Source organism: Orcinus orca, chromosome 16, assembly GCF_937001465.1.
Source record: "Orcinus orca chromosome 16, mOrcOrc1.1, whole genome shotgun sequence".
NCBI classification, from domain to species: domain Eukaryota; kingdom Metazoa; phylum Chordata; class Mammalia; order Artiodactyla; family Delphinidae; genus Orcinus; species Orcinus orca.
In genome coordinates this window covers 30,758,665-30,785,170 of record NC_064574.1, presented here as the reverse complement: position 1 = coordinate 30,785,170, position 26,506 = coordinate 30,758,665, and the positions used below count along the sequence as shown (strand labels likewise).

The following is a 26,506-nucleotide window of genomic DNA, read 5'->3' as shown; positions in this document are numbered from 1 at the left end:
GGAGGGACTGGTAGCTGCCCAATGGGTCTTGGGAGCTGGGTCTTGTTCCTCCGGTGGGCAAGGCCATGCCAGGGGGTGTGTTTATTGGGCAGCTGTTTATTCAGGAAGACTTTAAGCAACCTGTCTGCTGATGGGTGGGGCTGTGTTCCCACCCTGCTGGTTGTTTGGCCTGAGGCATTCCAGTACTGGAGGCTACAGGCTGTTGAGTGGGGCCAGGTCGTAGTGAGAAAATGGCAGTCTCCAAGAGGGCTCACGCCTATGAGTCCTACCCAGAACTGCCCCTGCCAATGTTCTTGTCCTCTCAGCAAGTCACAGCCACTCCCTGCCGCCTCTGCAGGAATCCCTCCAATACTGTCAGGTAAGTCTGGCCCAGTCTCTCATGAGGTCACTGCTTTTTTCCCTGGGTTCTGGTGCGCACCAGATCCTGTGTATGCCCTCCAAGTGTGGAGTTTCAGTTTCCCCCACTTCTGTGGAATTCCTGTGATCAAACCCCGCTGGCCTTCAAAGCTAGATTATCTGGGGGCTCCTCCTCCCGTTGCCAGGCTGCCAGGCTGGGGAGCCTGATGTGGGGCTCGGAACTTTCACCCCTGTGGTATAATTATTTTCCAGTTTGTGGGTTGCCCACCTGGCATGTATGGGATTTGATTTTATCGTGATTGCATCCCTCCTACCATCTTGTTCTGGCTTCTTCTTTGTCTTTGGATGTAGGGTATCTTTTCTGATAGACTCCAAAATTTTTTTGTCAGGGGTTGTTCAGCAGTAAGCCATGATTTTGGTTTTTCCATGAGAAGGGGGGAGGTCATGTCCTTCTACTCCACCATAGGTCCTGGAAAGCACATGGCACACCTGGGGGCCACAGTGAGGTCAAGGGTAGAGAGCAAAAGTTTGTTTCTTCTGAACAGGACGTGGTTAGGTTTTGTTTCTCAACCTAGTCTGACAGTTTTACTGACACAGTATAATCTATTCACATTTAGAATAATGACTGCTATACTGATTTGACTCCTTCCAACCAAATTTTTAAATCAACCTTAATGAGGAGTAATTTATATATAATAAAATGCAGCCAACATAAATGTACAATTTGGTAAGTTTTGACAAATTTATACACATATAAAACCCCAAAACAAGATATAAAACAGTTCTGTCACCCCCCAAAGTTCCCTCAGACCTCTTTGCAGGCACTCCTTCTCAACACTGATCTTGTTTCTATCATTGCAGACCTGATTTATAGAACCTGATTTTATAGAACCTGATTTAATGGAATCATGCAGAGACACTTTTGTGCCTTGCTTCTTTCGATCAGCATGTTTCTGAGTACAGTGTGTATCAATAGTTTGTTCCTTCCTATTGCTGTGTGGTATTCTACTGTATGAATATACCACAACACGTCTATCCATTTTCCTGTTGATAGACACTTGGATTATGTAGTTATAGATGCTTATGAACAAAGCTGCTAAGAACACTTGTGCACAAGCCTTTGTGTGGACATTTCTCTTGGATAAAAACATAAAAAAGGAATAATTGGATCAAAGTATAGATATACACGTAAATTTAAAGAAACTGCCAAATTGTTTCCTAAGTGGTTATACCATCTTACACTTCCATCATCTAGGTATAAATCTTCTCTGCTCTCAGGTCTCCCAGTATTCCCACAGCCTCAGCAATATACCCCTTCAGCAATATATTGGACTGTGCAACTCCAAGATGAACATGTTTTTCTTAACAGCTCAGATATCAGGATGCATTGTAAAACCAATGGCAGTTCGTAGTTTAAATGTTTTTTCTTTCTTAGAAGTACATAAGGGTGCATTTTACACTCAATAGTATCTTAATAAACTGCAGTTATACATATGGCAAACCCTAAACCTGACTGAATCCAACTCTCTGCTTACTCTGTATATGAAACCAAGCAGCTAAATAAGGCTAGTGACACAACACTGTGCTGACTGGTCTCACTTTACATTTATAAACACATATCTCAAGTAGGTTCCAAGCACTGTGGGACAATCAATCCTTTCATTTCCCTGGCCAATTCTCTTATACCTTATTATCTTTCACCTTTCCAAACCCTCTTCCCTCTCTTCAATTTTAGCTGACGATCAATTGATTACTTCACTTGTTTCACATCTATTTACCACCAGTGGAATGTAAATTTCATGACAGCAAGGACTTTTGTCTGCTTTGTTCATTATTTCTAGTGCCTAGAAGTGTGTCTGGCATCCTAATGACACAAAGTGAATAGCTGTGGAAAGAAGAAATAAATCAGGAGAGACCTATATTTTCTTACCATTACTAAATGCAGGTACTTTGCCTTAACCCTAGTTACAATGGATAGGGTCACACCCTCTACCTGGGTGCAGAATTCTAAAACTCTACTCAATCAAGGGCCTCACCAGAACAAACCTAATTCTAAACCCCATGCTATACTTTTTCTATCTACTGGATAAGCCTAAGACTAGCTGCTGGATTCCCTTCTTAAAAAACAAACTCCCTTCTCATGTTCTCAAGCTATTCCCTACTTTTTTTTTTTTTTTTTTTACTTTTACAACAAAGGTCTTCTTAAGAATTATCTACTGTTGGGAATTCCCTGAGGTCCAGTGGTTAGGACTTCATGCTTTCACTACCAAGGGTGTGGGTTCAATCCCTGGTATGGGAAATAAGATCCTGCAAGCTGCACAGCGCAGCCAAAAAAAACCCCAAACAAACCAAAAAACAAACAAAGAAAAAACCATAAAGAATTATCTACTCTCGCTGACAATACTCTTACCTTGTAATTTCTTAACCCCATTCCAATGGGGTCTAACCCTCACCCCTCCTCTGAAATCCTTCTGTTAAGGGATAGAGGAGTAAATTCTCAGATCCCTTCTTACTTCACTCTCTTACACATCTGAAGTAGCTGATGACTCCCTCTTTATTTTTTTTTTTGCATTTAATCTTTTGTTTTCTTCCAATTTTATTGAGATAATTGACATACAGCACTACCTAAGTTTAAGGTGTATAGTATAATGATTTGACCTACATACTTCATGAAATGATTATCACAATAAATTTAGTGAACATCCATCATCTCATATAGATACAATATTAAAGAAATAGAAAACAAAGTTTTTCCTTGTGATGAGAACACTTAGGAATTAGTCTCTTAACAACTCTCATATATAACATACAGCAGTGTTAATTAAATGTATCATGTACATCCTTAGTACTTCCTTATCTTATAACTAGAATTTTGTACCTTTTGACTACTTTCATTCAATTCCCCCTCCCCCCACCCCCTGCCTCTGGTAACCACAAATCTGATCTCTTTTTCTGTTTGTTTCTGAAGTATAATCGACCTACAACACTATGTTAGTTCCTGTTACACAACGTAGTGTTTTAATACTTCTATACATGTCAAAATTATCACAATGATAAGTCCAGGTACAATATGTCATCATACAAAGATATTACATAGTTATTGGCTATAGTCACCACGCTGTACATTTCATACCTGTGATTCATTTGCAACTCTAAGTTTGTGCCTCTTAATCTCCACTTATTTCTCTCCTCCTCCACTCCCCTCCCCTCTAGCAACCACCTGTTTGTCCTCTGTATATACAACTCTATTTGTTTTGTTTTTTAGATTCCACATGTAAGTGAACTCATACAGTATTTGTCTTTCTCTTATTTCACTTAGCATAATATGCTCTAGGTCCATCCACGTTGTCACAAATGGCAAGATTTCATTCTTTTTCCAGCTGAGTAATATTCCATTGCATTTATACACCACAGTTTTATCCATTCATCTATTGATGGGCACTTAGGTTGCTTCCATATATTGGCTATTGTAAATAATGCTGCAGTGAACATAGGGATATATATATATATCTTTTCTAATTGGTGTTTTCTTTTCTTTGGATAAAATACCCAGAAGAGGAGTTGCTGGATCATATGGTGGCTCTTTTTAATTCTTGAGGAATCTTCATACTGTTTTCCATAGTGGCTGCACCAATTTACATTGCCACCAACAGTGCACAGGGTTCCCTTTTCTCCACATCCTCACCAATTCTTGTTATTTGTTGTCTTTTTGAAAATAGCCATTCTGAATGGTATGAGGTGATATCTCATTGTGATTCTGATTTGCATTTACCTGATGATTAGTGATGTTGAGCATCTTTTCATGTGCTGTTGGCCATCTGTATGTTTTCCTTGGAAAAATGTCTATTCAGATCCTCTGCCCATTTTTTAGTCAGGTTGTTTCTTTGTTTTTTCATATTGAGCTGTATGAGTTCTTTGTATATTTTAGATATTAACCTCATATTGAAAATACCATTTGCAAATACCTTCTCTCACTCAGTAGGTGGCCTTTTTGTTTTGTTGACAGTTTCCTTCACTGTGCAAAAGATATTTAGTTTGATGTAGTCCCATTTGTTTATTTTTGCTTTTGTTTCCCTTGCCTGAGGAGACATATCCAAAAAAACTAAGAGTGATGTCAAAGAGCATACTGCCTATGTTTTCTTGTAGAAGTTTTATGGTTTCATGTCTTATATTTAAGTCTTTAATTCATTTTGAATTTATTTTTGTGCATGGTGTGAGAGTAGTCCAGTTTGATTCTTTTGCATGTAGCTATCCAGTTTTCACAATACCATTTATTCAAGAGGCTGTCTTTTCCCCGTTGTATATTCTTGCTTCCTTTATCATAGATAATTGCCCATATAAGTGTGAACTCACTTCTGGGCTCTGTATTCTGTTCCACTGATGTATATGTCTGTTTTTGTTCCAGTACCATACTGTTTTGATTACTGTAGCTTCGTAATATAGTTCGAAATCAGGGCGCCTCCCTCTTTCTTAAAACACTTTCTCCACTTGGTTTCCCAAACCCTACACTCTGGACTCACAGGCAGCTTCTTCTCAGTCCCCTTTAGTAAGTCCAACTGCTTATCCCAATATCTAAATGTAGGAATGCCCCAAGGCTCCAACCTCAGTCTGCTTCTCTACCTAAATTCACTGGGTAAGTGATCTCAAACTGCCTCAAAGCCTTAAGTACCAACTGCATATATTTTTTACAACGAAACTATCATCTCTATGATTGGAACACCATTCTCCTGGTTATCCCAGGCAAAAACTATGAACAATACAGGCATATTATCTGTAAAAAAAATTACTATTTTATTTTCTTCTAACATTTTAATTATATTTTGTTATCTTCTTGTCTTATTACAACTGGTTAAGATCTCCATTATTACACTGAAAAGAACTGGTAATGGTAAGTATCCCTGTCTTGTTCCCAATCTCAGGTGAAAGCTTTCAATATTTCACCCTACAGTGTGATATTTACCCTAAATTCTTTGTATGAAGTCTTCACCAGATTAAGGAAGTAATTTTCTATTTTTTCTTTCTTTCTTTTTTTAAATTTATTTGGCTACACCAGGTCTTAGTTGCAGCACGTGGGATCTTCGTTGCCACATGCTGGATCTTTGTTGCAGCATGTGGCATCTTTAGTTGTGGCATGTGGTATCTTTTAGTTACGGCATGTGGGATTTTTAGTTGCAGCATTGGGATCTTTTAGTTGTGGCATGCGGGCTCTTAGTTGCAGCATGCAGGATCTAGTTCCCTGACCAGGGATCTCCCTGACCAGGGATCAAACCCGGGCCCCCTGCATTGGGAGTGCAGAGTCTTAACCACCAGACTACCAGGGAAGTCCCTATTCTTTAAACTAAAGATTTTCTTTTTTACCACTAATGAGTACTGAACTCTATTTTCTTTTTAAAAAACTGTCCATCTAATGAAACGATCATTTGGTTTTTCTCCTTTATTCTGTTAAATCGACCTTGAATTTCTCAAATCTAAGAAACCCAAAGTTGGGTTCAATTTGGTCATGATTCTTTTTATATTTTGCTGGATACAGTTTGCAAATATTTTTTTAAATTTTTTTTAATATGTTTGTAAGTTAGACTGACCTGCTGCTTTCCTTCTTTGTCAGGTTTTGATAACAAACATGCTGGCTGCATAAAAACAATGGATTTCACCTCTCTTCCTATGTTCTAGAAGAGTCTGTGTAAGATCGGTCCTATAAAAGTTTGCAAGAATTCACTATTGAAGTCATCTGGGCCTGGAGTTGTCTTTTTAGTAAATTAGTTTTACTAGAGTTTACCACTCCATTTAAATTTTTCAAATTTATTGGAATAAACTTGTTAATAATATCCTCGTATGATTTTTCCAATGTCTGTAGGATCTATAGTGATGGCCCCTTTATCATCACTGATATCAGTAATTTGTTTCTTTTTCTCTTTATCAATCTCTCTAGCAGTTTATCAATTTTACTAGTCTTTTAATGCTTACCTTTGTTAAGCCTCTGTATTGCATAGGTTTTATATTAATTTTTCTCTTATCTATATTATTTCATTCCCATGGCTTTATATTTTGTAGTGCTTTTTCTATTTTCTTGAGTTGGTAACTTAGATCACTGATTCAATCTTTCTTCTTTTTTAATGTATGCATTTAAAGCTGTAACTTTCATTCTCAGCATGGCACTAGTGGTATCCCAAAGCTTTGAGATAAAATATTTTCATTACCATCCGGTTTGAAATATTTTCAAATTACTGGGGTGGTTTCTTCTTCGATTCATGAACATTAGAAGAGTACAGTAACTGTATAGTGCAGTATTCTCTATATGTCAATTAGGCCAAGTGTTTTCAAATCTTTCTTCTGTTAGTTACTGAGAGAGGAGTATTAAAGTATTTTTAATATCAATGGATGTAAAAAAGCAGGAAGAAAATCTGACGAGGAGCAGGATATGTGCATGGTCTTAAAGCATCTCCTCACATATTGCTTAACGGTTGCAAGGAGGAATTAGTGGAAAAATAAGACAGTATCTCAAACAGGAAAATAAAATATAAAAAATAAGGGACAGATAGGCATTGTATGCCTCCACATGTGATACCGTGAGAAGGATACCTCCCCACCTAAGCAGCATCCCAGCCAAGGATGCATAACTTGAATCTAACCATGAGGAAACATGAAACAAAAGCAAAATTTTAAAAAGTGAATAAAACCGGGGGGCTGTATTTATGAAAAAATGCCAATATCATTAAAAACAACAAAGAACAACAAAGAAAGGCAGTAGAAATGTTTTAGATCAGGAGCTGGCAAACTATAGTCCTTGGGCAAAATCCAGCCTGCCATTTGTTCATGAAAATCTTCTTGGAACACAGCCACAATCTTTTGCACACTTACTGGCAATGGCTGCTCAGTGCTACAATAGCAGAAGTGAGCAGTTGTGATCGAGACAAAGCCAAAAATACTTACTATTTGGTACTTTACAGAAAAGGTGTGCTGACCCTTGTTCCAGATTAAGGCAGGCTCAAGAGACATGACAATCAGATGCAATACCTAACCCTAGACTGGATCTTGTACTGGAGGCAGGGAAATGACAGAAAGGTCATTATTCGGTCAGTTGACAATGGGGAGCACAAACAGTAGATAAAAGCATTATATCAATGTCAGACTTACTGATGGTGAAAACTAAACCTTAAGACTTAAATCTTACGTCTCTTAATCACTATTCTTAGAAAATACATGCTAAAGTATTTTAAAGGGTCAAGAGCCATGATACATACATACACATACACACACACACACACACACACACACAGCTTATTCTCAAGTGCTTCAAGGAAATAAACTGTGTATGTGAGTGTGTTTGTGTGTGTGAGACAGAGACACACATACAGAGAGAGGGAATGATCAGGTATTTTTCACCCCTTTGTCTCTCTGTATTTCTGTCCAGTTATTTTATTCCTATATATTTTGCAACCCACTGATTTTCTCTTCATCTGTGTCTAAGGTTCCTAAAATCAGTAAATGTATTTTCAGTTTCCACTAATTTCTTTTCTATACTTTCTAATTCTCTGATGAAATTGCTCATCTTGTCACTTAAATTCTTAAAAATAGTTATTATTTATCTCAAAGCCTGTTTCTAATCATTACGACTGCTGGCTTCCTGGTGTGTGTGTGCCTCCACTAATGTCCTTTTCCTGTTCCAAGAGCCAATCCAGAATCCTACACTGCATTTAGTTATTATGTCTTCTTAGTCTCCCTGAGCCTCTTTTTTTTAAATAATTTAAATTTTAGTTGAAATAATAGATTCACATGCAGTTAGAAAAAATACAGTGATTCCTTGTACACTTTAACCAATTTCCTCAAATAGTAACACTTTTCCAAAACTACAGTATAATGTCACAACCATAATACTGACATTGATAAATCAATCTTATTCAGATTTCCACAATTTTACTTATGTGTGTACATGTATGTGTGTTTGTGTAAGTTCTGTACAATTTTGTCACCTGTGTAGACTCATGTATCCACCACCACAGTCAAGATATGCACAGTTCCAAAAATACATGGATTCCTCATATTGCCCTTTAATAACCACACACACCTGCCTCCCACATCTTCCTCACACACTCACTATCCTTAATCCCTGCCAATGTTTAATCTGTTGTTTTTATCTTTATGTAATGTCTCTCTTTGTCTCTGGCAATTTTCTATACTCTAAAATCTAATCTATAAAATATTAATAAAGCCATTCCTGCTCTTTTTAAAAGTAATGTTTATATGGTATAATTTTTCCATTCTTTTACTTTCTACCTACTACATTGTTGAATTTGAAGTGACTTTCCCAGAAGCAGTATATAACTTGGTCACGTTTTTTCATCACTACTGATATGTTAAGGCTTAAGTCTCCACTCTATCTGTTGTTTTATATTTGTTTTCTCTGGATCTCATTCTTCTGTTTCTCTCTTTTGCCTTCCTGTGGGTCATCTGAACATTTTTAAAGATTTTACCTTGACTTATGTATACTGTTTTTATCTTTTTGTATAGTTTTCTCAGTGGTTACTCTAGGTATTAGAATATACATATGTGATTTATAAAAATCTTTTTTTAAAATAAATTTATTTTATTTATTTTTGGCTGTATTGGGTCTTCATTGCTGCACACAGGCTTTCTATAGTTGCGGCGAGCGGGGGCTACTCTTCGTTGCAGTGCACAGGCTTCTCATCGCAGTCGTTTCTCACGTTGTGGAGCACAGGCTCTAGACAGGTGGGCTTCAGTAGTTGTAGCATGCAGGCTCAGTAGTTGTGGCTCGTGGGCTTTAGAGCACAGGCTCAGTAGTTGTGGCACATGGGCTTAGCTGCTCTGCGGCATGTGGGATCTTCCCAGACCAGGGCTCAAACCCATGTCCCCTGCACTGGCAGGCAGATTCTTAACCACTGCACCACGAGGGAAGCCCAACAATCTTCTAGTAATAACGTTTTACCACTTTGAGTGGAGTATGGAAACCTCACTTCCATTTAGGTCCTTTATCTTTACTACCATCATATTTAGTATCAAAGGGTTTTATGTTTTTGATTCAATCATCAATGACTGCTAAAATTCAGGAGGAAAAGGAGAGTCTATTATTGTATGCGTCGATATTTCTACTCTCTCCATCATCTCTTTCCTGACGCTCCACGATTCGTTCCTTTATTGTTTCTTTAGGTCTGCTAGCAACAACTTCTTTTAGTTTTTCATCACCTGAGAATGTTTTATTTCCCTTTATTTCCTGAGTGACAACTGTGCTAGATACAGAATTCAAAATTGACAGTTCTTTTATTTCAGCACTTGAAATATTGTGCCACTTCCAATGGCGCCCATGGTTTCAAATGAGAAATCTATTGTTATTTGAATTGATATTCCCCATAGGTACTGCATCATTTCTACCTGGCTACTTTCAAGACTTTTTTTTTTGTCTTTAGGTTTCTGGTCCTCTACTCTATTCCACTTATCTGTCTATTCCTTCACCAATACCACAATGTCTTGTGGTACCATTGTAGCTTTATAGTAAGCCTTGCTGTCAGGTAGTGTCAGCCCTCAAACTTTGCCCTCCTCCTTCAATCTTATGTTGGCTATTCTGGGTCTCTTGTCTCTCCATATAAACTTTAGCATCAGTTTGTCAATATCCACAAAATAATTTGCTAAGATTCTGAATAGGATTACATTGAATTTATAGATCAAGTTGGGAAGAACTGATCTTAGATCAAAAGACAACACTGAGTCTTTTGATCCATGAACAAGCAACATCTCTCCATTTATTTAGTTCTTTGTTGATTTTGTTCATCAGAGTTTTGTTGATTTCTTCATATAGATCTTATACATATTTTGTTAGACTTATCCCCAGTATTTCACTTTTGGGAGTGCTGATGTAAATGGCATTGTTCCTAAGTTCAAATTCTACTTCTTCATTGCTGATACACAGGAAAGCAGTTTACTTCTGTATATTAATCTTGTGTCCTGTGCCTTTAGATTTCAAGAGTTTAATTCAAGATGCATTTGGTGTAGATTTCCTTGGGTTTATCCTATATGGGATTTGCACAGTTTCTTGGGTCTGTAGATTTGTTTCTTTTGCCAAATTTGGTAAAATTTCAGCCATATTTCTTTCAAATACTCTTTCAGTCCCATTCTCTCTTTTCCTTCTGGGACTTCAATAACACGAATGCTGTATCTTTTGTCCTTCATAGATCATTTTCTCTAGTCTGTTTTCTGTTTAGATTGGGTGAATTCTATGGTTTTGTTCTCAGGTTTACTGATGCTACCGTCTATTATTCATGGTCACTCTACTATTGAGCCCATCCAGCCACTTTTTCATTGTTGTTGCTGCTACTGTGCTTTTCAATTCTAAAATTTCCATTTGGTTCTAATATCATTTTAAATTTGGTTCTAATTAATTTTATTTGGTTTGTTGCTAAGATTTTGTTTTTTTGTTTCAAGATATTTTAAATTGATTTTGAAGCATTTTTATAACAGCTAGTTTAAAATCCTGAGAAAATTCCAACATCTGATTCACCATGTGTTGGTGTCTGTTGCCTTTTCTAATTCAAGTTGCAGTTCCCTTTGTTATTGGTATGATGAGTGATTTTCTATTGTATCTTGAATATTTTGTCTATTATGTTAGAACATCACTAACATAGGGTCTTATTAAATCTTTTATTTTAGCAGGTTGTCACCCTGTTTAGTTTTAGCATGTGGATCTTGGCCTACTTTTCTGGGCTATTGTTCAAATGGCAGGTTAATTTTCAGAGCCTTTGTGGTCTTATTTGGCTTGCTTTGTTTATCTGGTACCACTGGGCTCCCGCTGGTCCCTGCTAGTGCTGCCTGAGGGGGTAAAAGGAGTGTTGCCAAGTGCCTCTTGGTGGGGAAAGTCTGTAATGGCCCTAGGTTTCCCCTCAGTTTCCAAGTGTCTCTGAGTAGTAAAGGCAAGTCATGAGTCCACAGAGACAAACAGGCTTCCCAGAATGTGCCCTTTGCTACAGCTGGACCCCTCTTGCCAGTTCCACCCATCTGCCCCTGTGTCTCTTGGGCAGGGGAGAAGCAGCTCAAGCCCACACAGCCGAAGAGACTTAGGACTAGGCCAGTTGTAGCTGTGTCCTTTTTGCCAGTAGTGCCCACCTTGGGGTCTTTGGGTTGGGGAGGAGAGTCTCAAGCCCTCAAGGAGAAAGATGCTTCTCAGACTAGAATGCTTACTGTAGCAGAGTCTCTCTTGTCAGTTCTGCCTACCTGCCTTGATATCTCTCAGCAGAAAAGGGAAGTCTCAAGACAGGTGGGAAGGAGTATGCTTCTCCTCAGCACTCATATTCAGTGGGGGCTCATAGTTGATCCCCCTTGCCAATGGTATCGAATTTGCATGATGTTTTCAGAGGGACTCCCATTTGATTCAGGGGAGGCATGAACCTACCTGGACTGTGTTCTGTTGTTAGGTCAGGATGGGGAGGCCAGGAAACACCAGAACTAAGTGGCCTTCTTTTGTGGGGGGAATGCAAAATGCTATGGCTATGCTGTTCTTTCAGTCCTATGGTCCCGAACCAGATCACCTTCCTAGAACCATTCACAGTTCTCCTTTGGTTGTCTTCTGCACAAATTCCAGGACTTATAGTTGGATTTAGCTGGGAAAAATGGGTATATACCATCTCATCTGTACTGGAAGTCTCCCTATGGGTCTTTTCAATTATCTATTTTCTCTCTTGATTTTCAGTCAGTTCTTTCACTTTTATACATCTTTTTTTAAATTGAATGCCAGACTAAGTTTTATAAATATTTACCACATTATAAATATATACTATATATAGTTACATATAAATACATCATATATTATCACTAAGTATATAAAAACTATACAGATAACCTGAATCAATGATTGATGACAGTGTCTTCCTCCAGAGAAGATTTATATCTGCTTCTAGCAAGCAACAAAGCTAGGAACAGATCTTAATCCAATCAAGGATTGAGGTGATTTGAAAGCTTGGCTTCAGCTTTTTTTGAGAGCTGATCTATTTTGAGTTCACCCTTAAGCATAAAGTGTAGTCTATCCTTAAGGGTTCTCAGCTAAAAGCTTGGGGTGTTTTCCAGTGCCTGTCATTCTTTGCAAGCTCTGAACTCCAATTCTGTCCCCCAATTCTGCATGACTACCAAAATCTCTGCTTAGAATCTCAGCCTCTCTGCCACCACTTTCTGCTCAACCTCTTAGCTATGTTTCAAATCAGCCAATCACTCCATGGGGAAACCTATACCAAAAGTTGGCCTCACCCCTCTGTGCTCTCCTTTTCTCCAAAATTTTGGCCTCTCAAGTCCTTGTTGTCTGCCTTGCTCACTCTCCAAAGCCTCCAAACAAACTTTAAAAAAAATATTTTTCCAGCTTTTCTAGTTGTTCTCAGTTGGAGTGCTGCCTTAGAAAAAGCTATTCTGCCATTGATAGAAACAGAAATCTCCCCAATAGCTTGTGATGTGATACGATAATACGTTCCAGGCTCATACTATAGATTTTCTGACTCCAACCTGAAATAAGACATTTTTCCAATGTACCCCAGGTTCCTTCTAGTGAGAACTATTTTTTAAGAGAACAAAGTCTGACACTAGAAGTGCTTAATGCTACCTAGCTTAATTTCTGAGATTTTTCAGTAGAGAGAATTAGGAAATACATTTTTAAAAGGGAAAAAATACATCATGAGCTCATACTGACATTTCCAACTCAAATTTAGGATCCTAGAATTCTTACCCAACTCTCTGATTATATCTCTTTTCCATTCAAAAATCTAGGGTCTCAATCCAATATAAGTATTCACTTGTTTACTTTATGATACACACCTCCAGAATAACAATACCAATATTACTACCAGTTATATGATTACTAGAAACCGTTTATGATATCTTTGCAGTTCCTTATCCTTGGGAGTATATACCACTAGAAACATCCAAATTACTATACTTCAAGGTGACCTGAAATAGTCTCTATGTGCTTCAGCCTCAAACTTGATATACATTTAGGTTCACGTTTCATTTTGCATTTAGGAATTACCTTTTTTCTCTAATTTTATTTCATTTTTGTTTTATAATATGGTAAAGCATTTGCATGATTCTAAAACCTAATCCACAAAGTACATTCAGAAGTCTAGGTTCTATACCTGTTTCTGCCACCCCATTCCCTCCCTTTCCTTAGAGTAATCATTTTTCTTAGTTTTTGGTTTATCATTCCTTTGTTTGGTCTATGTATATACACAACAATGTAGGTGTATATATTTGTATAGCCCCCTTATTTGAAAACTAGTAGCATACAATGCCATTGTTTTGCTCCTTGCTTTTTCCATTTGACAATATAGTCTTGAGATGACCACATAACTGATATGTAGATTATCCTCATTCCTTTTTATAGCTACTCCATTTATAGTACTCCATTGTGTGGACATACCATATTTTTTTTAACTAGTCCTCTTAGTAATCTGAGCTCAGACTAACCTGCTATTGAATTTTGTTTCATAATTCAAGTTCACATAAAAATGCAAGTAGTCTCACTGAGGAGGACAGATCAACTAATCTGCTGGTATTCTGGCCTCTGCTGTCACAGTATTAAGCAAAGAAGTTAACTATATAACCAAGAAAAAAATACACTGACAAATTTAGCCCCTGCCCAAATCCATGATATAGGGTTCTCAACTGGAGTAAACAACAAAATCACCCATAGAGGCTTAAAAAACAAACGATAAATGATAGGGCCACAACACTAACCACTCTCAGATGAGACCCAGCATTGCATTAGTGTCTTTAAAAGCTCCACAAATGATTCTAATACATACTCTGAATTAAGAACAAATCTTCCACATACAATCTTGGAATCTAGGTGTTGAAGTAAGTGGCTGAATTTTTGACACCAATACTAAAAATATTTCTACATTCTAAACTTTCATTTTTAGTTAGAAATTTTTGATCTAATAATTCTTTAAAATCAACATACAATGAGAAAAGTTCATCATGAAAATTTATAGTAATAGCCCTAAAATGTAACAGATTAAGCACATGTCCTAATTACTTAAAAATAATAAATCTATAACTATCATGAGTGCTATATGCTTTAATGTTTAGAATATCCTACTATAACCATCCATAATGATAATCAAAACTACCACAAGGTAATATGGATCCCTCACATTTGTAAAAAATAATAAATCATCTACCTTGAAAGACTCCATAAAAGGGACAATTCCTTTGCTCAAATCCTGGGCTCTGTCCTTGGAGTTGTCCTGAATCCAGTTCTCTATGATCCCCCTAGATGCAATCCCATATGCATTCACAGCTTCCTCTAGCGTCTATATGATAACAACTGCCCAAACTATATTTCTAGCACAAAGCCAGACCCCTTTCAGACTAGTATTTCCCGTATTAAAAATTTAAGTAATTAAAAAAAAATTAAGTAATTAAATCCACTTCTTTTTACCTCTTGGTTTTTCTTTTTTCCCCCCACAATTTTGTCATCATCCACCCTACCTTTCAAAACTTATCAACTCTTCCTTTACCTCACCCCATTCACTCAGCCTACAAAACCACTCCAATTTTTGTCCCTCTTCTCTCCCCATTTTGTCCCTCTTCTATCCCTAGGCCAATGATGCCCTAGATTAAATTCTCATCCAAGCTTATTCCTACAGTAGCTCAGCCCAACTCCCTGAACTGGCCAGTCTTCTATACAGACGGTCTTAAATTCTGTCCCCAAACATATCTGCATTTAAGGGTGAAGACAAAATAAAGACAATAGACAAAATGTGATACCCTTGCCAAAAGAAAACTTAATGAACATAGATATAAAAACCCAAAACAAAATATTACCAAATCAAATCCAGAAAATCTACATTAAAAAATATATCATGGCCAAATTGAGTTCATTTCAGGGATATTAAGGATGGTCAAACAATTAGAAAGTCTATCAGTGTAACTTAACACATTAACAGATTAAAGGACAAAAGCTATATGATCACTGGTCACCTACTATGTGCCAGGCACTATTCTAGAAGATTTCTTTGAAGTCAGAAACAAGACTGTTCAACAATGTCCTATAGACCTTAAACAATTCAATAATTAGACAAGAAAAAGAAGCACAGAGTATACAGATCAGAAATAAACTATTACAGACTTCCCTGGTGGTGCAGTGGTTAAGAATCCGCCTGCCAATGCAGGGGACACGGGTTTGAGCCCTGGTCCGTGAGGATCCTACATGCTGCAGAGCAACTAAGCCCATGCGCCACAACTACTGAGCCTGCGCTCTAGAGCCCGTGAGCCACAACTACTGACCCTGCGTGCTACAACTACTGAAGCCCCCACACCTAGAGCCCATGCTCCGCAACATGAGAAGCCACTGCGATGAGAAGCCCGTGCACCGCAATGAAGAGTGGTCCCCGCTCGCCGCAACTAGAGAAAGCCCGCGTGCGGCATTGATGACCCAGTGCAGCCAAAAATAAATAAATTTATTTAAAAAAAAGAAAGAAACTATTACAACTTATTGGCAGCATGATTATCAACATAGAAAACTTAGTAGAATTCACAAGCTCTAAGTACTACAAGAATTTCAGAAGGTTTCCTAGATATAAGTTCAATATATAAGAAAATCAATTCTGCTTTTGCATTTCTACCATCACAACGATGGTAAGAATCGGACAGTTTCTGGTTCAAGGAGGATTAGAGAGTTTCGACACCCCATCCCTACCAGATAAGCCCAGCTAAGCTCCTGCCTAGACCCATACAGGTAAACTCACCAGAGATCAGCCAAGTCACCCAGATAACCATAGAGACTTATGAGCTAAATATTGCTTACTGTTATAATGATAATACTGATAAAAATAAAAATAAAAATTTCATTCCTATGTACTACAGTAATCAATTAGGTTTAGCAACAGCAACAAAATTATACATCTAGGGGTAAATCCAATAAAAGTATGTGAGACCATTTGGAAAAAAGTTATAAGAATTTACTTAAAGACATAAAAGGTATCTAAATAAGTGGAAATATAAAGCATGTTCTAGATGATAAGACTCTATTGATAAACATGACGAACTTCTCCAGGCTAATCTCAATATCAGGTGAAATTCCAATCAAAAATCTCAACAAGGATTTTTGTTGAAATAAAAGGAACAAAGGGCTAAAAACAACCAGGAGAAATTTGAAGTTTTATGTAACTAAGGTGTATTTCAAATCTGTAGGGAGGAAAGTATACTATTATATAAATGGGACTGGGACAACTGCTTACCAAATAAAAATAACTAAATTAGGTCATAACGAACTATACATAAAAATAAATTACAGGTAGAAGAAAGATCAAAAAGTGAAAAAGCAGGGCTTCCCTGGTGGTGCAAGGGCTGAGAGTCCGCCTGCTGATACAGGGGACACAGGTTCGTGCACCGGTCCGGGAAGATCCCACATGCCGCGGAGCGGCTGGGCCCGTGAGCCATGGCCGCTGAGCCTGCGTGTCCGGAGCCTGTGCTCCGCAACGGGAGAGGCCACAACAGTGAGAGGCCCACGTACAGCAAAAAAAAAAAAAAGAAAAAAAAAAGTGAAAAAGCAAATATTTTTTAACGTTGAGGAAGAAATACAGGAGAATATCTTGACAAGGTCAGTAAAGGAAAGGAATTTTTTAATATAACAAAAAGAGCACAAACCATAAAGGAAAAAAAGTGATAAAATTGACTACATTAAAATTTAAATTTCTGTTAAAAACACACCATAAAGAAAGTTAAAGACAAGCCATAATTGCTGGTGGTAATGTAAGTTGGCTAAATCTCTATGGAAAGCTTTTTGGAAAGCTTTTTGGCAATACCTAACAAAATCTAAAATGCACATATCCCTCTGATAAAGCAATTTTACTTCTGAGAACTAAACCTAAAAATACACCCAGAAATGTGTGAAATGACATGGATACAAGGTCATTCAACACCTTTATATAAATTAAGACACAACCAGGCAATGGAATACCAAAGAATTTTTTTTTCAAATGTACTGGTATGAATCTCTAAGATATGCTGCTCAGTGAGGATGGAGAGGGAAAAGCAAAGTACAGATCATTGGGGAAATATGCCATTCTTATGTAAAAAGGAGGAGGAAGAACATACAAAATATGCAATTGTTTATATATGCTGCTAACATATCTGGAAAGCTACACAACTGATGACAGACTATTCCCAGAGAGGGAAAGGAAAACTTTCTATCATATATCCCTTTGTAGCTTTTGAATGCATTACCAATTTAAGAAAAGACCATATTTCATCTGTTCAAAGACATGCCTTTCTTTTCTCATTTAATATCTCTGAAATCAAGGTGCTTCTTAGAACTGATACCAATATCTTAATAATACTAGAAACATTTTTCTTTCTTAGTAGTACATAAAATAATGGTGTATCTTATAATTGATGGCATCTTAGATTCAATAAAATTAAGTAAAAATTTCTTAATAAATTTTTTAAAAATATAATTTTGGATTTACAGAAAAGTTGCAGAGATGATACAGTGAATTCCCAGACACCTCTTATCCAGTTTCACCTAATGATAACATATTAAATTACTATGATACATTTGCCAGACTAAGAAACCAATATTGGTACTTTTCTATTCCCTAAACGCCAGACTTTATTCGAAGTTCTCCAGTTTTTACACTAATATACTATTTTCTGTTCCAGGATACCACATTACATTTATTCATCATGTCTCCTTTGTCTCCCCCCTGGTCTATGACAGTTTCTTAGTGTTTCCTTGTTTTTCACGACCTTGACAGTTTTGAGATAGTGTACTATCAAGCATTTTGTGGAATGTCCCTCAATTTGTCTGATGTTTTTCTCATGATTACATTGGGGTTACGGGGCTTTGGGAAAAACGCCACAGAAGCAACATACCCTCCTAATCACATCATATCAGGGGGCACATGATATCAACACATTTTACCACAGCAATGTTAACCCTGATCATTTGGTCAAGGTAGTGCTTGCCAAGTTTCTCCACTGTAAAGTTACTATTTTTCCCCTCTCCATATTCTACTCTTTGGATAAGAGTCACTAAATACTGCCTATACTTAAGGAGGGCAGTGGAGAGAAATTAAGCTCCGCATCCTAGACAGGGAAGTATCTGCTTATAATATTCAGAATTCTTCTGTAATATTTGTTCCTTCTTATCAATTATTTATCCAATCAATTATAGGTAAAATTTTTGAACTGTAAAATAAAATAAGCCATTTACTAAAAGAAGATCATTGCTGCATATATAATCCCAGGATTAATATACAGAATATATGAAGAACTCCTATAAACTAATTTAAAAATCAACCCAAATGACAAATGGGCAAAAGGCAAGGAAAAGCAATTCAAATGAACATAAATGAAATATGGCCTTTAAACATATTGAAAGATAGTCACTCTTACTAGTAATCAAGAGAATGCAAAATAAAACCACCATATACAATTTCATACCCATCAGATTGGAGTGAAAAAAAAAACTAGAACACCCAAACATGAACGAGTAAAATGAACCCAAACATGGGAGTAAAATCTAGACCAATCCCTTTTAAGAACAATTTAGTAATATCTAAAATTGAAGTGCTCTGACCCAGCAATTTTACTCCTAATGACTAGGTAACAAATCCTTTTGAAAGTCAGGTGGTTTCCAATTTTTTGCTTACAACAAAACTGAAGGCAGATATAACTCAGCTGTTGCCTGGTACATACTTAAAACGAATTTTCGATGAAAGACTATCATTTGACTTTTGGCATATAATTTAAAAGGAGTTCAAATACTTGACAGACCCTGCCACAACAAAGTTTCTTCCATTTAAAGATACTTATTTGGGACTTCCCTCGTGGTCCAGTGGTTAAGAATCTGTCTTGCAATGCCACATGCCACAGGGAAACTAAGCCTGCGTGCCACAATTAATGAAAGATCCCGCGTGCTGCAACTAAGCCCCAATGCAGCCAAAAATAAATAAATAAATATTTTTAAAAATAATTTTAAAACTTATTTATGTTAACAAGTTTTATTAGTTTTACATTTACCAAAAGGGGAAAAGGGATTAATATTTACACTAAACTCTGTCTCGTTCTAACAGTAAATTATTTCATCACAGATTTTTTTTTTTTTTTTTTTTTTTTTGGCTGCGTTGGGTCTTCATTGCTGCGTGAGGGCTTTCTCCAGTTGCTGCGAGCCGGGGCTACTCCTCGTTGCAGTGTGCGGGCCTCTCACTGTGGTGGCTTCTCCTTGTGGAGTACAGGCTCTAGGCGCGCAGGCTCAGTAGTTGCGGTGCACGGGCTTAGTTGTTCTGCAGCATGTAGGATCCTCACAGACCAGGGCTCGAACCCGTGTCCCTGCATTGGCAGGCAGATTCTCAACCACTGTGCCACCAAGGAAGTCCCTCATCACAGATTTTTAAAAGTACTATCCATCTCAACAAGAGATGCTTTTCCAATAAAAAATGTTTAAAAGTTTTTTCAAAAAACGTGTATTAGATTTGTGTCATGTGCTCAGCTATATACTACAAGTAACTGTAATAATTAGTTAATTCAGAAGAAAATCTTCAGCATGTGAGGTCTCATGGTCATAGAAAGCTGAAAAAAATCATTTATTTACAAATCCTTATTACAGAAAAGATAGGATACTCAAACTATCTTCAAGCATAGAACTATATTAGAATAAACTTCTATGGGGGAAATACACGTACACACAGAAATTAGTGCACGTAAAACTGGTGAAATCTGAATAAGGTTGATGGACTGTATCAATGCCAATATTCTGGTTGTGCTCTTGTACTATGGTTATGCAAGATGTTACTATTAAGAGAAACGAGTGACAGATATAAGAAATCTATCATTTCTTAGAACTGTATATGGATCGATGATTATCTCAAAATAAAACTTTTTTAAAACTATATATGAAGATTTTGAAACTTATTACAAAACTACTTATTACAAACTAATCAGGATGGTCTGGTACTGACATAACAACAAACATATAGGTCAATGGAACATAACTGTGAGTCTAGAAATAAACCCATTCATCTAGAGTTAACTGATTTTTGACATGGGTACCAGGACCATTCAATGGGGGAAAAATAGTCTCTTCAATAAATGGTGCTGGAACAACTGGATATCCACATGCAACAAAATGAAGTGGAACCACCACCTCACACAGCATGTACAAAAATTAATTCAAAATGGATCAAAGACCAAAATGTAAAAGCTAACCCTATAAAACTCTTAAAAAGAAAACACAGGTGTAAATCTTCATGACCTTGGATTAGGAAATGGTTTCCTAGATAAGAAAGACACTTAAAGCACAAGCAAATGAACAAAAAAAAAAAGAAAAGAAAAATTAGACTTCATCAAAATTTTAAACTTTTGTATGTAAAAAGCATTATCAAGGTTGTTCTTGTGAAAAACAACCAACAAAATCAGAGGAAATTATTTGCAAATCATATATCTGAAAAGGGTCTAATATCCAGAACATATAAAGAACTCTTACAACACAACAATAAAAAGACAAATAATTTTGAAAATGGTCAAACGATTGGAGTAGACATTTTTCCAAAGGAGATATACAAATGGCCACACAGGCACATGAAAAGATACTAAAAACCAATAGTCATTAGGGAAATACAAATCAAAGCCATAATGAGATACCAGCTTGTACTTACTAGGATAGCCATTCATTCATTTATTTATATAAATAATTTTATAACAATAAATGAATGGGACTTCCCTGGTAGTCCAGTGGTTAAGAATCTACCTTCCAATGCAGGGGACACAGGTTTGATCCCTGGTTGGGGAACTAAGATCCCACATGCCATTGGGCAACTAAGCACGCGCGCACAACTAGAGAGCCCACGTGACGCAACTACCGAGCCTGCGCACCACAACCAGAGAGAAGTCCCCACGCCACAACTAGAGAGACGCCCACGCACTGCAACGAAGAGCCCTCGCTCTGCAACGAAACATTCCACATGCCGCAACAAAGATCCCGTGTGCTGCAACTAAGACCAATGCAACCAAATAAATATTTTTTAAAAAAATAAATGAATGAAAAGCTCTCTGCTCCTCCCGTTCGACAAGACAGCCGTGTCTTGTGTGCAGTGCCAGCTGCGTCCCGGAGACAAGATGGTGAAGATCGGAGCGAACGGATTTGGCCGTATTCGGTGCCTGGTCACCAGGGCTGCTTTTAACTCTGGCAAAGTGGACATTGGTGCCATCAATGACCCCTTCATTGACCTTCACTACATGGTCTACATGTTCCAGTATGATTCCATCCATGGCAAGTTCCATGGCACAGTCAAAGCTGAGAACGGGAAGCTTGTCGTCAATGGAAAGGCCATCACCATCTTCTAGGAGTGAGATCCCACCAACATCAAATGGGGTGATGCTGGTGATGAGTATGTGGTGGAGTCCACCGGCGTCTTCACCACCATGGAGAAGGCCGGGGCTCACTTGAAGGGTGGAGCCAAGAGGGTCATCATCTCTGCCCCTTCTGCCGATGCCCCCATGTTTGTCATGGGCGTGAACCATGAGAAGTATGACAACCACCTCAAGATTGTCAGCAATGCCTCCTGCACCACCAACTGCTTGGCCCCCCTGGCCAAGGTCATCCATGACCACTTCGGCATCGTGGAGGGACTCATGACGACGGTCCATGTCATCACTGCCACCCAGAAGACCATGGATGGCCCCTCCGGGAAGCTGTGGTGTGATGGCCGAGGGGCTGCCCAGAACATCATCCCTGCTTCTACTGGCGCTGCCAAGGCTGTGGGCAAGGTCATCCCTGAGCTGAATGGGAAGCTCACTGGCATGGCTTTCCACGTCCCCACCCCCAACGTGTCCGTTGTGGATCTGACCTGCCGCCTGGAGAAACCTGCCAAATACGAGGACATCAAGAAGGTGGTGAAGCAAGCAGTGGACGGCCCCCTCAAGGGCATCCTGGGCTACACTGAGGACCACGTTGTCTCCTATGACTTCAACAGTGACACCCACTCTTCTACCTTCAATGCTGGGGCTGGCATCGCCCTCAACGACAACTTTGTCAAGCTCATTTCCTGGTATGACAATGAATTTGGCTACAGCAACAGGTGGTGGACCTCATGGTCCACATGGCCTCCAAGGAGTAAGAGTCCCTGGACCACCAGCCCCAGCAGGAGCACGAGAGGAAGAGAGAGGTCCTCTGCTGCTGGGGAGTCCTTGCCCCAACTCCGTCCTCCAACACACTTGAGAATCTCCCGACCTCCACGTGGTTTCCATCCCAGACCCCCTGAGGAAGGGGAGGAGGAGGGGCTTAGGGAGCCCTACCTTGTCATGTACCATCAATAAAGTACACTGTACCCAGAAAATAAATAAATAAATAAATAAATAAATAAAACTTCAGAAAATAAGTATTGATGAGAACGTGGAGAAAATGCAACTCTCATACACTGCTGGTAGGAATGTAAACTGGTACAGTTGCTGTGAAAAAGTTTGGCACTTCCTCAAAAAGTAAACATTGAGTTACCATGGACCCATCAATTCCATTCCTAGGCAAACACCCAAGAGACATACCCATATGTCCACTCAAAAATTTGTACATGAATGTTCACAGCAGCATTATTCATAATAGGCAAAGGGTGGAAGCAACCCAAATGTCCATCAACTAATGGATGGAAAAATAAGATGTGGTATATGTATACTATGGAATATTATTCAGCCATAAAAAGGAATGAAGTACTGATATATGATACAACATGGATGAATCTTGAGAACATTACACTAAGTAAAAGAAGTCAGTCACAAATGACCACAAATGCCTAGGACAGAAAATCCATAAGCAGAAAGTAGACTGTGGTTGTCAGGCACTGGGAGGAAGGAGGAATGGGGAGTGACTGCTAACAGGTACAGGGTTTCTGTTTGGCATAATGAAAATATTCTGGAATTAGATAGTGATGATGGTTGCACAACTTTATGAATACACTAAAAATCACGTAACTGTACACTTTAAAATGGTGAGTTTTATGTTATCTGACATTTAGATCAGTGGACAGAATTCATAACCCAGGGGGGGAAAATTGTACAGAGGAATTAGAATGAAATAAGAAGTTAGGCAAAAAAAAAAAAAAGGGACACTGAAAAAATTGACTGTCGAAGAAGACCCTAAATGCGTATTTTTAAAAAGAGTGAGAATGAGGGAGCTGGAAGAGGGAAGAGATATGGGAACATATGTATATGTATAACTGATTCACTTTGTTATAAAGCAGAAACTAACACACCATTGTAAAGCAATTTTACTCCAATAAAGATGTTTAAAAAAAAAAAAGAGTGAGAATGGTTAACAAACTGCTGTAAAATTTGCAGGTACCCAATAAATTTTGTAAAGTAATATAATGGATTTTTTCAGTAACTCTATTTATAATACACCAGAAATGACATTCTTTGCAACTACATAAAGACCTTTTTTAAAAATGGTGTATGTCAACTGCATGTTAACCTAAAAGTACTCAAGGAAGTAAACAGAATTTTTAAATATTTTGGAGGTACTTCAAAATTTGAAGATCAAAGCCCTAGAGAAAAATCATACACAGGTACACAAAGAGATATGTAAAAATGTTAATTGTAGCACTGTTCATAACAGCAAAAGCTGGAAAAATCTAAATGCCCAGCAGCGGAAAACTAGGTAAATAAATTGGAATTCTGTAATGAATATAGCTATGAAATCAACTAGTACTACATTTATCAACACAAACATCTCAAAAGCATAAAAAAATAGGTTTAGGAGTGGGAAAAAAACATATTACAGAATGATTACTTTTTATAAAGTTTGAAAACATGATCTTGTTTTTGGAAATAAGACATTTGTGTGTGTGTGTGTGTGTGTGTGTGTGTGTGTATCTGTAGTGAAATAGAAACATACAAGAGAAATAATAAACATCAACTTCACCACACTAGTTACCTCTGGGGAGAGTTAAGGTAAACAGAATGAGGAAGGAGTAATATAGGAACCTTGGTGATATCTGTAATGCTTTATATTACACAACTTATATAATTATGTAGTAATATTAATATGAAGGAATTCAGAAGAGCTAGGTTGCAAGTACACAGATGTTCATTTTATTATTCTTTGTATCTCTTCCACAAGCTTAAAATATTTCATGTTAAAAGGAAGTTAAAGTTAGCTCAGAGACTGAACCAGCACCAAATACATGCACCAAAGCAACCAGTTACTTGGTCAGGGTTGGTCAGTGTTTCTCAACCAGGAGTCCAAATGATGTTCCAATTAAAAGACAGTAATGGTATCTATTAAAAGAGACGCATAAGACATGATATTTAAATACATTTTAGGGAAGGGTACGAAATGAACCTAATTCTGCAAATTTGCCACAAGATCATCTTGCTAAACCTTCTGATTAAAATCCTTGTATAGGGGAAATCCAGGAAGATGGCGGAAGGGTAAGACGCGGAGATCACCTTCCTCCCCACAGATACACCAGAAATACATCTACACGTGGAACAACTCCTACAGAACACCTACTGAACGCTGGCAGAAGACCTCAGACCTCCCAAAAGGCAAGAAACTCCCCACGTACCTGGGTAGGGCAAAAGAAAAAAGAATAAAGAGAGACAAAAGAATAGGGATGGGACCTGCACCAGTGGGCAGGAGCTGTGATGGAGGAAAGGTTTCCACACACTAGGAAGCGCCTTCGCGGGCGGAGACTGCGGGTGGCAGAGGGGGGAAGCTTCGGAGCCGAGGAGGAGAGCGCAGCAACAGGGGCGCGGAAGGCAAAGCGGAGAGATTCCTGCACAGAGGATCGGTGCGACCAGCACTCACCAGCCCGAGAGGCTTGTCTGCTCACCGGCTGGGGCGGGCGGGGACTGGGAGCTGAGGCTCGGGCTTCAGTCGGAGCAAAGGGAGAGGACTGGGGTTGGCAGCGTGAACACAGCCTGCAGGGGGTTAGTGCACCACGGCTAGCCAGGAGGGAGTCCGGGGAACAGTCTAGACCTGTCGAAGAAGCAAGAGACTTTTTCCTCCCTCTTTGTTTCCTGGTGTGCAAGGATAGGGGATTAAGAGCGCTGCTTAAAGGACCTCCAGAGACAGGCGCGAGCCGCGGCTAACAGCGCGGATCCCAGAGACGGGCATGAGACGCTAAGGCTGCTGCTGCCGCCACCAAGAAGTCTGTGTGCGAACATAGGTCACTATCCACACCACCCCTCCCGGGAGCCTGTGCAGCCGCCACTGTCAGGGTCCCAGGATCCAGGGACAACTTCCCCGGGAGAACGCACGGCACGCCTCAGGATGGTGCAACGTCATGGTGGACTCTGCCGCCGCAGGCTCACCCCGCACTCCGTACCCCTCCCTCCCCCCGGCCTGAGTGAGCAAGAGCCCCTGAATCAGCGGCTCCTTTAACCCCGTCCTGTCTCAGCGAAGAACAGATGCCCTCCAGCGACCTACACGCAGAGGCGGGGCCAAATCCAAAGCTGAGCCCGGAGGGCTGTGAGAACAAAGAAGAGAAGGGGAAATCCCTCCCAGCCACATCAGAAGCAGCGGATTAAAGCTCCACAATCAATTTGATGTACCTGCATCTGTGGAATACCTGAATAGACAACGAATCATCCCAAATTGAGAGGGTGGATTTTCAAAGCAAGATTTATTATTTTTTCCCCTTTTCCTCTTTTTGTGAGTGTGTATGTGTATGCTTCTGTGGGAGATTTTGTCTGTATAGCTTTGCTTCCACCATTTGTCCTAGGGTTCTATCCGTCCTTTTTGTTTTTTACTTTTTAAAAAAAATTTGCTTAATAATTATTTTTTATTTCAATAACTTTATTTTATTTTATCTTACTTTATTTTCTTTTGTCCTCTTTCTTTCTTTCTTTCTACTTTTTCTCCATTTTATTTCGAGCCGTGTGGATGAAAGGCTCTTGGTGCTGCAGCCAGGAGTCAGTGCTGTGCCTCTGAGGTGGGAGAGCCAACTTCAGGACACTGGTCCACAAGAGACTTCCCAGTTCCACATAATATCAAATGGTGAAAATCTACCAGAGATCTCCATATCAACACCAACACCCAGCTTCACTCAACAACCAGCAAGCTACAGTGCTGGACACCCTATGCCAAACAACTAGCAAGACAGGAACACAAGCCCACCCATTAGCAGAGAGGCTGCCTAAAATCATAATAAGTCCACAGACA

General features: G+C 38.7%; 1 protein-coding gene and 1 pseudogene across 4 annotated transcripts in view; one reads left to right on the top strand and one right to left on the bottom strand.

Moving 5' to 3' along the window:
• ATRN (attractin) overlaps positions 1-26,506 on the bottom strand; it is a 175,848-nt gene that overhangs the window by 134,586 nt on the left and 14,756 nt on the right. The window lies entirely within an intron of this gene.
• Positions 21,391-22,466, top strand: LOC101287867 (glyceraldehyde-3-phosphate dehydrogenase-like; annotated as a pseudogene). Its single transcript, XR_007471989.1, has one exon. The product of XR_007471989.1 is annotated as a glyceraldehyde-3-phosphate dehydrogenase-like (transcript).